A 13771-nucleotide genomic window follows, 5' to 3' on the forward strand; every position below is an offset into this window, starting at 1 on the left:
GAAGTTCATCCGAGTTCATTCTGATTGCACGGCACTGTCTCGCAGCCAGCCGTGCTCTTTTTGACAGTCTGGTCCCACTCAGCTCTGCTGCAAGTCTATGGGGATGCTGCAGAGCCAAGTGGGACCGTACTGTGAAAAATGTGCGTTCTGAATGCTTTTCCCACTCTGTCTATGGCAGAGAAAGCATCCAGAACACATGAATTCTCCAGGAATGTGCGCACGTTGCGTTCTGCCGAATGCGTCTCAGAACGCAGCTTTTTTTGTCGTCCTTCTGAAGCCGCGGTGCATGAAGTGTCCGACGTCATACACACTTGCCGGCATTCAGGCGCACTTTGATCTGCCCTGGGCAGGGTAGATCAAAGTATTGAAGTGCGCATGCACAGGACCGGCAAGTGTGTATGATGTAGACGCGTCATGCATCGCGGCTTCAGAAGGAGGACGAAGATGGCCGAAAGAGGCGGCGCTGGCACCAGAGGACCGTTTAGGTGAGTATTATAAAGTATTTTTTATGTTCTACACAGCGGTCTGGGCTCTTATATACAGCATGTTAGAATGCTGTATACAAGAACTTACTAGTGGTGGCCGCAGCTTATAGGGCAAAAAACTGGTGACAGGTTTCCTGTAAAGCATTCTTGCTTTTTAAGGTCTTTTTAGTCAACATATCCAGGGATTTCCAGCCCGTCACCCATGCTAGCACTCGCAAGGCCTGTAGCCCGCACAACGTCCACGATCCAATAAGGGTAGGCACTTTCAGTCCAGCATGGCCATCAACCTCAAGGACAGGAGACTTAATATATCATGTACAAAGTCTTTTAGCTACAGCATCATTTCCATGTTAGACAGGTTTTGGTCCACTGGAAGATGTGGGCAGTCTGCACAAGAACACTATTCACTGCCATCTGGCTGGGGAGTATCACAAGATCTGCATGACAGATGCCTCCGTTTTTGTGAAGCCTTTCTCCCCCCCACCGAACTTTTATCTACAGAGCCTTGAGACATCTGAAGATACAGAAGATTGAGAGAAAAAAGTCTATTACAGTATGAAATGGTATACTTCTTCAAGGAATACAACTGCATAAATACTTCTCATCCATGCAGGGCTCTATAGGAGAGCCTATGCCTGTAATTCAGAGCCAATTGTGGCTCTGACAAACAATACCTCACACTATCTCTTTATGACCTCAGGGAGATAGCGTCTGATGTCACTACCACTTTTGTGTACATAGAAAAAGTTTTAAACCTTTAAGTTCAGCTAATGAAAAATGGGAGCAAAAACAAGTGTTGTGCTTATATTTTTGTTGTGTGTGTACACTGACAAAAATATACAGAACAAAAACATAAATGTGACACTTGTTTTTGCTCCTATTTTTCATAAGCTGACCTGAAAGATTTAAGACTTTTTCTATGTACACAAAAGACCTTTTCACTCAAATATTGTTCACAATTGGTCTAAATCTGTATTAGGCTATGTGCGCAATCTTCGTTTTTTGACGCATTTTTGCACATTTTTTTGGGTGTCAAAACTACATGAATTTCCTTCCCCAGCAAAGTCTATTAGATTTCATTTTTTGCTGTCCGCACTTTGCAGGTTTTTTTGGCTGCATCTTTGTGGTGACCACAAAGATGCAGCATGTCAATTCTTTTGGCGTTTTTCACTGCGTTTTTCATCCATTGAATTCAATGAGGTTTGGAAACCTGCAATGAAAAATGCAAGTTGTGATTTTACATGCATTTTATGCATTTTGGTGCGTTTTTGTGACTCGACTCCGCGTCAGCGGGGATTGATTGCTGGTATTTGGCCAGATACTGCTCCCCATATAGAGTCTATGGGGACCAGAATCGGGCGCAAAGGTGTAGGAGCAAGCGCTTCATAGTCACCGATCACCAGTCGGTTGCCATGTAGCGCCCAAAGAAGGGGCTACTCGGACCCGGGCGGTAACAAACGGGAATGTCACTCTGGTGGCCCTTGCCCGGTCCCGTGCTCTGGGCCCCTTTTGTTAATGGGGTGTATTTACAGGGGAGATAAGAGTTTTTGTCATGTGACGCCATCTGCGGGTTGCGGTTAAGTATGGGGAACCGACGCTGCTCAATGTGGGTACTCCCAGGGATGGTGGTAGTGGCAGCTGAGATGGTAGGCCCTCCGCAGGTTAGGCTGTGCCTGGGAGATGCAATGGGGCAATAATGGAGACCACACCAGGTTGTCTTTGACAGTCTCTACTCACTGTGGACCCTGGGATGGCTGGTTCCCAGGAGGACCAGTGCCAATGTAGTGATCCAGGTTGCTCTGTCCCCGGCACTCTCTGTAGATTGAGTCCCTGTAGCGTGGAGCGTTTGGGAACCCCAACTGTCCCTTTTGGTGTACAGTCTCGACCCTGCGAAGAGGTAAGTGTCCGAACCCCGATCCTAGTTTACTGCTGATGCCCCCGGATTATTTGGTTCGATGAAGTCCGTGAAGGTATCATCACCGTGCAAGTATTTATCAAACCGTTTGAAACTTGACATTTGACCTAGGGCCCTGTGCCCCGTTCGTGCTCTGGACCCAGCAATATTTCAGTACCCGTCCTGGCGACCTCTCTCCTGTACCTCGGGGTCACTGTTACACGGACCCAGCTCAGACACATCCGCACACCTCTCCTGTGTGCTCCCTTCTCCCCTGACTGACTCGGACTGACTGCTGACCCCTACCACCAGGATGGCCATACCCAGGGACTCGTTCCCATGGCGACCATCCCCTTACATAGTTAACTCTTTATGCCCAGTGTGGAGAGGAGAACTAGGATTTTAGATGTGTGTTGGTGGAATTGGCACTGGTACTCCAGGTCCCAGGGGGTAGGTCCTGCATCCCCAAGAGGATGCAGTTCCCTGTATTGCCCTTAGGGGCTCAGGGGCACTATATTCCCCCTTGGTTAAACACAGCACGTCCTCGGGCTGTAAGCAAGTAGAGTTTTATTGAACCGGAATAAAGAAGTAAAAGGTTAATGCATAACATTCTTCCCGCACAGGGGAGGCACATTTCTTGAACGTTATCCCCCCCATCAACCCACCACCCAAAAAGGTCCTGGTTCCCTAAAAACCCTTTGAGGAGGCAGGTCACCGGTCCCTTTGGTGACCAGGTCTGGGCCTTCTCTATCCCAGACCTTTCCTACAACCTTCCTCTCCGTAGTGGCGGGATTAATGTCCTGATGTTGCAAAGGACTACTCTGGTAGGCACACTAGGTGCAACTATTTACAAAAGCACAGGTCAGTGCTGGCTGCTGCCAGTTCTGCAGCCATCGTCCATTTTTAACTTAATGTTGTAAACAGGTATATCAGGTGACTGTTCCTTGGATCATTCAAAATTTTTCAAAACTTTTTCAGATTATTAGCAGCAAATATAATAATTATAACATTTCAACAGCATAACATTATCAACGGTAACAACTGCTGGGGTAGCCTGGTTCAGCTACCACAGCGTGGAGGACCTTGGAAATGGTGGGGGAATTGGAGGAGTTGGCTGGCACTGGCCCCGGATTTTCTGGACATCAAGGGCATACCAGCCCCTCTCTCCATGATGCCGGGTGTATGTGAACACGTCACCCAGGTGCAGGTCACGATCCGGATGTCCTTGTACCAGGTGACCTAGCACATCCCTGCGGGACACAAACACGCCTGCATGCATCCCGGGCTCCTTGATGAACCCCCACCCTTTGTGCTGGTCGAATTTATTGACGGTGCCCTGGTACCGAACCCCCCGGGCACCCCAGGTATCTCGGCGCAGGCTTTCCTTCTCTTTCAGATCACGGGCTCTCACCTCTTTTCTCTTTGCAGCCCGAGCCTGCTGCTCCTGGTGCAGCTGCCGGATGGTGGCTTGACAGGCCTCCTCGTTTACGGCAGCCCTCTGTGCTGCAGCAGCCATTCGGGATTCCCTCTCGAACCATACGCTCCCCGAACCCGGATAACCTGAATCCAGATTACCGTTAGCGGGCTCCAAGTCAGGCTGGTCACTGGCGCCGTCTCTTATGGTCGTCGGGTCTTCCAGGGCTGTGTTCCGCAGCCTAGCTAGGTCCGGTCTGGTCGTGGACGGTGGCGTTGTGGCCTGGTCTGGTCTGGCCGTGGACAGGGGAGTTGTAGCCCGGTCTGGGCTGGCCACGGTGGGAGGACCCAGTGTTACCGGCAAGTCAGCAGGCACAGGTGTTGCTGGTTCGGCGACCGCTGGGGTTAGTGGGGCTGAGGATGATACCTCGGTTATCAACTCCTGGTGCCGCTCCTCGTGCAGGACCTGTTCTGCTTGGGTCCTCACCGCCGCCACCACCCCCCTCATCACCCGGCGCCAGTCCTCAATCTGTTGAATCATTTGCAGCTGCATCCGCAGACACAGCAGATCCAGCTCCGCTTCGAGCCAGGGCAGGGTTCCGCAGGCTGGAGGTGCAGACATCTTGTCTCGTGCTGGTCTGCAGAGTCAGTGTTGCAGGACTGGTGTCGCTTCCGCATACCAGGGTGCATTCTGCCGGCCCCTTTCCGGCCTCTTGCAGCCAGTTTCACTTTTGCATGTTATCACTCCCAGGGGGCAGGGTCGGCTTTTCACGCTCTTTTGGCCACAGTGATGGTGCAGCAGCTTTTTCAGCATTCAAGATGGCAACAGTCTTTACACAAACAGTCCATATAATACAGTTCTTAAGGCACCCGTATTAACGGGCCTTGTCCGTATCCTGTTCGTGACGCCAGAAAAAGGGGGTTGTAGCTCCCAGAGAAGGGGGTACTCGGTCCCGGGCGGTAACAAACGGGAATATCACTCTGGTGGCCATTGCCCGGTCCTGTGCTTTGGGGCCCTTTTGTTAGTGGGGTGTATTTACAGGGGAGATAAGAGTTTTTGTCATGTTATGCCACCTGCGGGTTGTGGTTAAGGATGGGGAACCGCCACTGCACAATGTGGGTACTCCCAGGGATGGTGGTAGTCGCAGCTGAGATAGTAGGGCCTCCGCAGGTAGGGCTGTGCCTGGAAGATGCAATGGGGCAATAATGGAGACCACACCAGGTTGTCTTTAACAGTCTCTACTCACTGTGGACCCAGGGATTGCTGGTTCAGGTCCAAGGAGGACCAGTGCCAATGTAGTGATCCAGGTTGCTCTGTCCCCGGCACTCTCTGTAGATTGAGTCCACGTAGCGTGGAGCATTTGGGAACCCCGACTGTCCCTTTTGGGGTACAGTCTCCTCCGTACGGCGGGCAGTGTGGACCCTGCGGGGAGGTAAGTGCCAAACCCTAATCCTAGTTTACTGCTGATGCCCCCGGATTATTTGGTTCGATGAAGTCCGTGAAGGTATCCTCACCGTGCAGGTATTTATTAAACCGTTTGAAGCTTGACATTTGATCTAGGGCCCTGTGCCCCGTTTGTGCTCTGGTCCGAGCGATATCTCGGTACCCATCCTGGCGACCTCTCTCCTGTGCCCCGGGGTCACCATTACACGGACCCAGCTCAGGCACGTCCGCACACCTCTCCTGTGTGCTCCCTTCTCCCCTGACTGACTCGGACTGACTGCTGACCCCTCCCACCAGGCTGGCTATACCCAGGGACTCGTTCCCATGGCGACCATCCCCTTACATGGTTAATGCTTAACGCCCAGTGTGGAGAGGAGAACTAGGATTTTAGATGTGTGTTGGTGGAATCGGCACTGGTACTCCAGGTCCCAGAGGGTAGGTCCTGCATCTTCAAGAGGATAGAAAAGGGAGGGGGGGAAGCGATCAAAAAGCCCAATTAGACAATTGAAAATCAAGTATATCACAAAAGATTTTTATTGATAATAGATATTAAATATTATTACACAAGTGCTTGTTTGTTTGGACAAATCATATGCATCATGAATATACATATAACGGAACCATAGTATACAATATATATTTAGACATATACTCAAAAAGAGCTAGAATGTTCATACATAGATCAAAAATGTATTAGATGGAAAAAAAATTATAATTAATGACTATTATATTCCTATATTAATAAGGATTACTTTTTTAAGTAAAAGTGTGTTACAGCTTTAGTGTCTCCTATATTACGGAATCAAGATCCACTGGGCAAAAAAAATATATATGCCAATTACCGTTAGAGACCACTAGGGTCGCTCTTACTGCACCAAAAGTGCATATTATTCTATTATATACATTTCCCTATTATAGGGAGCTATGTAAAAAGAACCAAGTCTAGCAAAGACCGCTGGTAATAATTACCGGTCTGATAATTACCTACACGCTTATTACTACACTAGAAGGTGGCCCGATTCTACGCATCGGTTATTCTAGAATTTACGTATTGTGTAGTTCATGTATGATTTTTGTTATATATATATATATATATATATATATAGATGTTGTGTGTAGTTACTAAGTGTTTGTGTAGGGGCTGTACATGTTCTGGGTGTTGTCTGGGTGTGACGGGGGGTGAGAGCGGTGTTGTATGTGTGTTGCGTGTGTTGCGTTGTTTGTGGAGCGCTGTGTGTCTGTAGCGTTGTGTGTGTGTTGCGCGGTTTGTGTGTGTGTGGTGTGTTTTGGGGGAGGTATGTTTTGTGCAATGTGTGTGTTGTGCGGTATGTGCGTATATTTGTGTGTGCCGCGGTGTTTGTGTGTTGGGTGTTGTGTGTGTGCAGCGTTGTCTGTGTGTGTAGGTGTCTGTGTAGGGCAGTTGTTTGTGGTTCCCAGTGTGTGTGTGTGTGGTGTGTGGTGTGTTGTGCAGTGCGCGCGTGTGTGTGTGTGTGTGTGTGTGTGTGTGTGTTGGGGAGAGGTGCGCACTCCCAAACGTGCTCCATCCCCCATGCAGCGCACTCCCCATTGTGCTCCATCCCCCATGCAGCGCACTCCCCATCGTGCTCCATCCCCTATGCTGCGCACCCCCCATCGTGCTCCATCTCCCATGCTGCGCACTCCCAAACGTGCTCCATCCGCCATGCTGCGCATTCCCAAACGTGCTCCATCCCCCATGCTGCGCACTCCCAAACGTGCTCCATCCGCCATGCTGCGCACTCCCAAACGTGCTCCATCCGCCATACTCCGCACTCCCCATCGTGCTCCATCCCCCATGCAGCGCACTCCCCATCGTGCTCCATCCCCTATGCTGCGCACCCCCATCGTGCTCCATCTCCCATGCTGCGCACTCCCAAACATGCTCCACCCGCCATGCTGCGCACTCCCAAACGTTCTCCATCCCCCATGCTGCGAACTCCCCATCGTGCTCCATCCCCGATGCTGCGCACCCCCCCATCATGCTCCATCCCCGATGCTGCGCACCCCCCATCGTGCTCCATCCCCCATGCTGCACCAGCATCAGCCTCTCTGCCCCCAGCATCAGCTTCTCTGCCCCCAGCATCAACCTCTCTCCTCCCAGCATCAGCCTCTCTCCTCCCAGCATCAGCCTCTCTCATCCTAGCATCAGCCTCTCTCCTCCCAGCATCAGCCTCTCCTCTCTGTCCCCAGCATCAGCCTCTCTCCTCCCAGCCTTCCCCAGCATCAGCCTCTCTCCTCCCAGCCTCCCTCCTCCCACCCTCCCCCAGCATCAGCCTCCCCCAGCATCAGCCTCTCTTCTCTCAGCCTACCTCTCCCAGCCTCCCTTCTCCCAGCCTCCCTCAGCATCAGCCTCCCTCTCCCAGCCTCCCCAAGCATCAGCCTCCACCAGCATCAGCCTCTCTCCTTCCAGCCTCCCCCAGCATCAGCCTCCGCCAGCATCAGCCTCTCTCCTTCCAGCCTCCTCCAGCATCAGCCTCCCTCTCCCAGCCTTCCCCAGGATCAGCCTCTCTCCTCCCAGCCTCCGTCCTCCCAGCCTTCCCCAGCATCAGCTTTCCCCTCCCAGCCTCCCTCAGCATCAGCCTTCCCCAGCATCAGCCTCTCTCCTCCCAGCCTCAGCCTCTCTCCTTCCAGCCTCCCCCAGCATCAGCCTCTCTCCTTCCAGCCTCCCTCAGCATCAGCCTCCCCTTCCCAGCCTTCCCCAGGATCAGCCTCTCTCCTCCCAGCCTCCTTCCTCCCAGCCTCCCCCTCCCAGCCTCCCTCAGCATCAGCCTTCCGCTCCCAGTCTCCCCCAGCATCAGCCTCCCCAAGCATCAGCCTCCACCAGCATCAGCCTCTCTCCTTCCAGCCTCCCTCAGCATCAGCCTCTCTCCTTCCAGCCTCCCTCAGCATCAGCCTCCCGTTCCCAGCCTTCCCCAGGATCAGCCTCTCTCCTCCCAGCCTCCTTCCTCCCAGCCTCCCCCTCCCAGCCTCCCTCAGCATCAGCCTTCCCCTCCCAGTCTCCCCCAGCATCAGGCTCCCCAAGCATCAGCCTCCACCAGCATCAGCCTCTCTCCTTCCAGCCTCCCCCAGCATCAGCCTCCCCAAGCATCAGCCTCCACCAGCATCAGCCTCCCTCGTCCCAGCCTCCCCCAGCATCAGCCTCCCCCTCCCAGCCTCCCCCAGCATCAGCCTCTCTCCTCCCAGCATCAGCCTCTCTCATCCCAGCATCAGCCTCTCTCCTCCCAGCATCAGCCTCTCCTCTCTGCTCCCTCTCCCAGCCTTCCCCAGGATCAGCCTCTCTCCTCCCAGCCTCCGTCCTCCCAGCCTTCCCCAGCATCAGCTTTCCCCTCCCAGCCTCCCTCAGCATCAGCCTTCCCCAGCATCAGCCTCTCTCCTCCCAGCCTCAGCCTCTCTCCTTCCAGCCTCCCTCAGCATCAGCCTCCCCTTCCCAGCCTTCCCCAAGATCAGCCTCTCTCCTCCCAGCCTCCTTCCTCCAAGCCTCCCCCTCCTAGCCTCCTTCAGCATCAGCCTTCCCCTCCCAGTCTCCCCCAGCATCAGCCTCCCCCTTCCCAGCCTTCCCCATGATCAGCCTCTCTGCTCCCAGCCTCCTCCAGCACGCCGTGCTCCTCTGCCGACACTCACACACACCCGATCGCATCCACTCACACACACCCGATCGCATCCACTCACACACACCCGATCGCATCCACTCACACACACCCGATCGCATCCACTCACACACACCCGATCGCATACACTCACACACACCCGATCGCATACACTCACACACACCCGATCGCATACACTCACACACACAGACACTGACGATATCGCACATACGCGCTCACACTCACAACATCCGGAGATACCACATGCCTCTGGCCATGTGATCCTCCGTCAGGTCCTGGAAGGTCACAACAGCACAGTATCGAGGCCGAGAAGCAAGCGATATCGCCGGATGCTGTGAGTGTGTGGATGCGATGTGAGGTGTGTGTGAGGTGTGTGTGAGGTGTGTGTGAGGTGTGTGTGAGAGTGAGTGTGATCTGATGTGTGTGTATGTTTGTGTGTGTGCTGTTATGTGTGTGCGTGTGGATCTTTCGCCGCAGCAGGACCTTGATGCGCTTGTAACCATGCGGGCATGGTTACCAACGTATCCACACCACTCCCGTGCGAGCGGGGGCCGGGGGTGGGGGTGGGGGGGGAGTACAGTACTCACCTCCGTGACAGCCGTGTCAGTTCGGGGAATGCGCGGGGGGAGGGAGGGGGCGGGGCCAGAGCTAGCGTGCATTGCGTGAGGGGGGCGGGGCGTGGCGTGGCCGAATTGCCAATGCCTGCAGGGTGCCGGGGCGAGAGGCCAATCGGTGTGGGGGGGCGGGGCCATGGCGAGCCCAGTGGCCAATCAGCTTTGTGTCACCGTAAGGACACAATGTCACCGGAAGGACACAATTTTGAAGCATGACAGACAGACAGACAGACAGAATAAGGCAATTATATATATAGATATATATGTCTAAAAAAGGTTACCGTTGGTAGCATGGGACACCCGACACGTGTTTCGGTTTCTTCGTCAGGGGCGAATCCAATCGACCTAGAAGGAGGCTTAATTATCGCCCGCCTCCAATCACTGTATAACACCCTTAATGACGCGTGCATCGTCATGGCAACTTGCCGCCGCGAGGTCGGCCGCTGCGTCACAGATCATCTGACCCAGGACACCACGTGACCCGAGTAAAGAGGAGCCGTAAAGACACAGCGAGCCAAACAAGCGCCGGCGGCCAGTAACAGCCGCGCGTTCAGGTGTGGGGTAATGACTATCATGAATGTGCATTTAGATTTCAAATATACAGAGGGATTTTAGTCCATATTATAACTAAATACTAAACTCAAAGTATCTGTGCAAAAAAAGTGAGTAAATATATCAATCCATATCTGTATTACTATTCACTTGAAGATGCAGAGCATAGTATACATAGGATATTTCAACAGATCTCTGTAGCCGAACCATAGTAACTCACACGTCATTATATCAATATTGAAGTATGCATACCTATATAAGATAATTTATATCGGACAGAACATATATGCATAATATTTAAATACATAAAAAAAAACTTATAACTTGCATATGTAAGAATATATCCCCACTAGTATATAACAGTGGTGATGAACACATGGTCCCCCATCACTTGTATTGATGGGACTTGTTCTGCTTAGCATTCTCCAAATTTCCACACAGACTTGTTGTTCGGCCACATCATATAGTACCCTCAGTGTGTTTGTATAGTACTGTATATCATGCTTTTCCATATAGTGTCATCCTTCAGCGAGCAAATCCCTCTTCATGAATTCAGATATTCACATTATTAACTATAATAAAAAGGGTCAATTAGACAGAAGTTAATTAACACCAATAAAACTGATGCAAAAAGGCATTATTAAATAAATGCATAATAGCAGGCAAACCGCCAGAACGGCATACCTTTCTATCTATAAAAAAGACACAAAACTGATGTTTTCATTGAGGCCAGATGGATACACAGTGCCCAATGTGTATATCCATCTGGCCTCAAACTGGGCCAGTCTCCTGCTGACCTCACACCCTCTTATCCCCAAATTCAGCTGGTCAATTCCCCTAACCATAAACAAGCCACAATTACAGGAATGGTATTTGTGGAAGTGTTTTGGAATAGTTTTTAGACTATCTATATCAGTCTTATTACGGGCGTCCTTGATCCCCAATACATGCTCGTGAGTTCGCACCTTCAACTGACGCATTGTCAGTCCAATATAAATTTTAGGACATGGACACGTAGCATAATAAATGACTGCTTTGGAATTACAAGTAATTCTTTTACGTATCTGGTATGTTTTACAGTTGTTGGCGTCAGTGAAGGTGCTCTCACGGCATATATTGGGGCATGCTACACATTCCCCACAGGGGAAACAGCCCAATTTTACATTTGGACTGAACTTTCCTAAGAATGTTTTATTCTTCCTATCACTATCATAGTGGCTTCGAATAAGGTGATCACGCAGATTTTTACATCTGCGCATAGTAATGGATAAATGCTCAGGGATAATTTTATTGAGAGTAGGGTCAGCCTGGAGTATTGGCCACGCTTTGTTGAGACATTCACGTATGGACAGAATCTGGGCGCTATAATTGGTGATAAACCAAATTTGATCACCTGATTCAGACCTAGGTTGAGAATACAGTAGGGAATTTCTGGATGAATGTTTAGCGCGGTGATATGCCTTCTTAATCATCCTCCTACTGTATCCTCTTTCTCTAAATCTCTCCATTAGATTTAAACCCTGTCTTTCGAAATCATCGTCCGTGGAACAGATCTTCCTTAACCGGAGGAACTGTCCAGTCGGTACTGATTTGATCATGAATCGTGGATATGATGAAGATGCATGGAGAAGCATATTGGTTGATGTTGGTTTTCGGTACAGATCAGTTTGCAGGACATCGTCGGCGTCCTTCCTTATCATAATGTCCAAGAACTCAATTTGTTCGGATGAGCACTTAAAAGTGACTTTGATGTTGCGTCTACTCGAGTTTACTCCCTGCATAAATAAATTAAGTTCATCAACAGACCCCTGCCAGATCAGGAAAATATCGTCGATCTACCGCGCCCAAAAGAGGATGCGGTCCATCAACGGCTCCCGATCTGACAGGAGTAGGTCCCTCTCCCACAGCCCCAGGAATAAATTAGCATATGACGGGGCGAAAGCCGCTCCCATTGTGGTACCCTGGAGCTGTAGGTAGAAGGACCCCAAAAAAATAAAAAAATTATGAGTGAGCGAGAACTCGAGCAGACGCAAGACCAACTCACAAAACTCGGGAGGCATATCTGCAGTATTAAGAAAGAATTTTGTAGCTTAAATGCCAGTCTCATGTACAATGCTGGTGTAGAGGGATTCGACATCCCCAGTCACCAGCATTGTGTCTCTACCTACATGCAAGCCATCAATCTTCCAGAGAAAGTCCCCAGTGTCTTTGATATATGATGGTAAACATTCAACCATGGGTTGAAGGATAGAATCGATCCATCGGTTGACCTTCTCAAGGAAGTTGCCACACCCCGATATAATAGGTCTTCCAGGGGGTGTGGTGGCGTCCTTATGAAGTTTTGGTAGTAAGTAGAAAAATGGCAATAGTAGGCTCTACCACAAGTAGTGCCGAAGCCAGCTCCCTGTCGATAACACCGCCATCTGTTGCCTCACCTATGATTTTCTTAAGTTGTAATACAAATGTAGAGAGAGGGTTGAATGTCAACTTCTTATAGCATATTTCATTTTTAAGTAGTCTAAGTGCTTCTCTCTCATACATACGAGTGGGCCAGATGAAGATGTTACCGCCTTTATTGGCCGGCTTCAGCACTAATTTCTGGTAGTTTTTTGAGTTCCTGGAGTCTGACATGCTCTGATTTTGTAAGATTATCATTAACCACCTTCTAGGGGATCTTTTCAAGTTCCTTAGTCACTACTTTCACAAATAGTTCCACGTTAACACATGTGGATAAAGGAAGGAACTTTTTTGAGCGAGGCTTAATGGAGGGAGGGATCTTACCTCCAATCTTTATGTTATGTTCATTAGCCAATTCTTGGAGGATTTTTATCGCATTTTGTTCTTCTTATGTGGGAAATAAAGAATGTAAAGTATCATCAAAAAAATGTTTTTTAAAAATAATCGACCTTGCAAATATATGCAGGTCTTTGATGACTGAAAACAGGTCAAAGTTGGTAACTGGAGAGAAGGATAAACCCCTCTCTAGAAGTTTCAAATCAGTATCAGATAATTGATGTGAACTTAGGTTTATTACCTTATTGTCCTGTTTCCGGTATCCAGATCCATTTTGATTATTATAGAATCTGCGGTTAGATTGCATCCCTCCATCAAGTCTCGCTCCTGAACGTGTGGTAATAGCTGACAGACACGTGTCAGAAATATCGCTTACTGATGTCAGGGATGACTGTGACGATGCCCTGCTAGATCCAGCGGCACTGTCATTAGGTCTTTTCCATGCATATACCAATTTTTTATGGAAATCATCTTGGTCTCTGTTAAGTTTGGTGGTCTGAGTTAAATGAATCTTCTTAACTGTCTGTTTCAATTTTTTAGTTAACATGTCATCATATGTTTTTAATTTCTCCTCTGAGCATTGGGATCTAAATTCGGTTTGTTTTAGATCAAGAATTTTATCTAATTTATTCAGAGAGGAGGTATCCAGCTCTATCAGTAATTGCATCAGTGTGTTTGAGCACACATTGCAGGTGTCTTCCCACTTGTCGATAAAAGACTCATCATCAACCACGAAAGAGGGTGTTACTCTTATACGAAGACCTCTAGGTATCAATTTTTTGGCTATATATCGTTCCAGTAGCGCCCTATTCCATCAAAGTCACGTGCGTCTAATAATCATACGTTGTATATCAGAAAACATGTCGTCCAGGCTATGTGCCTCTTCATTCAATATGCCAGTTGTTGGCCCACCAAAGACTTGTTCAACTTGATTCAGCCAAGTGTTTTCA

The sequence above is a fragment of the Anomaloglossus baeobatrachus genome, chromosome 1 (assembly GCF_048569485.1).
Source record: "Anomaloglossus baeobatrachus isolate aAnoBae1 chromosome 1, aAnoBae1.hap1, whole genome shotgun sequence".
Taxonomy (NCBI): domain Eukaryota; kingdom Metazoa; phylum Chordata; class Amphibia; order Anura; family Aromobatidae; genus Anomaloglossus; species Anomaloglossus baeobatrachus.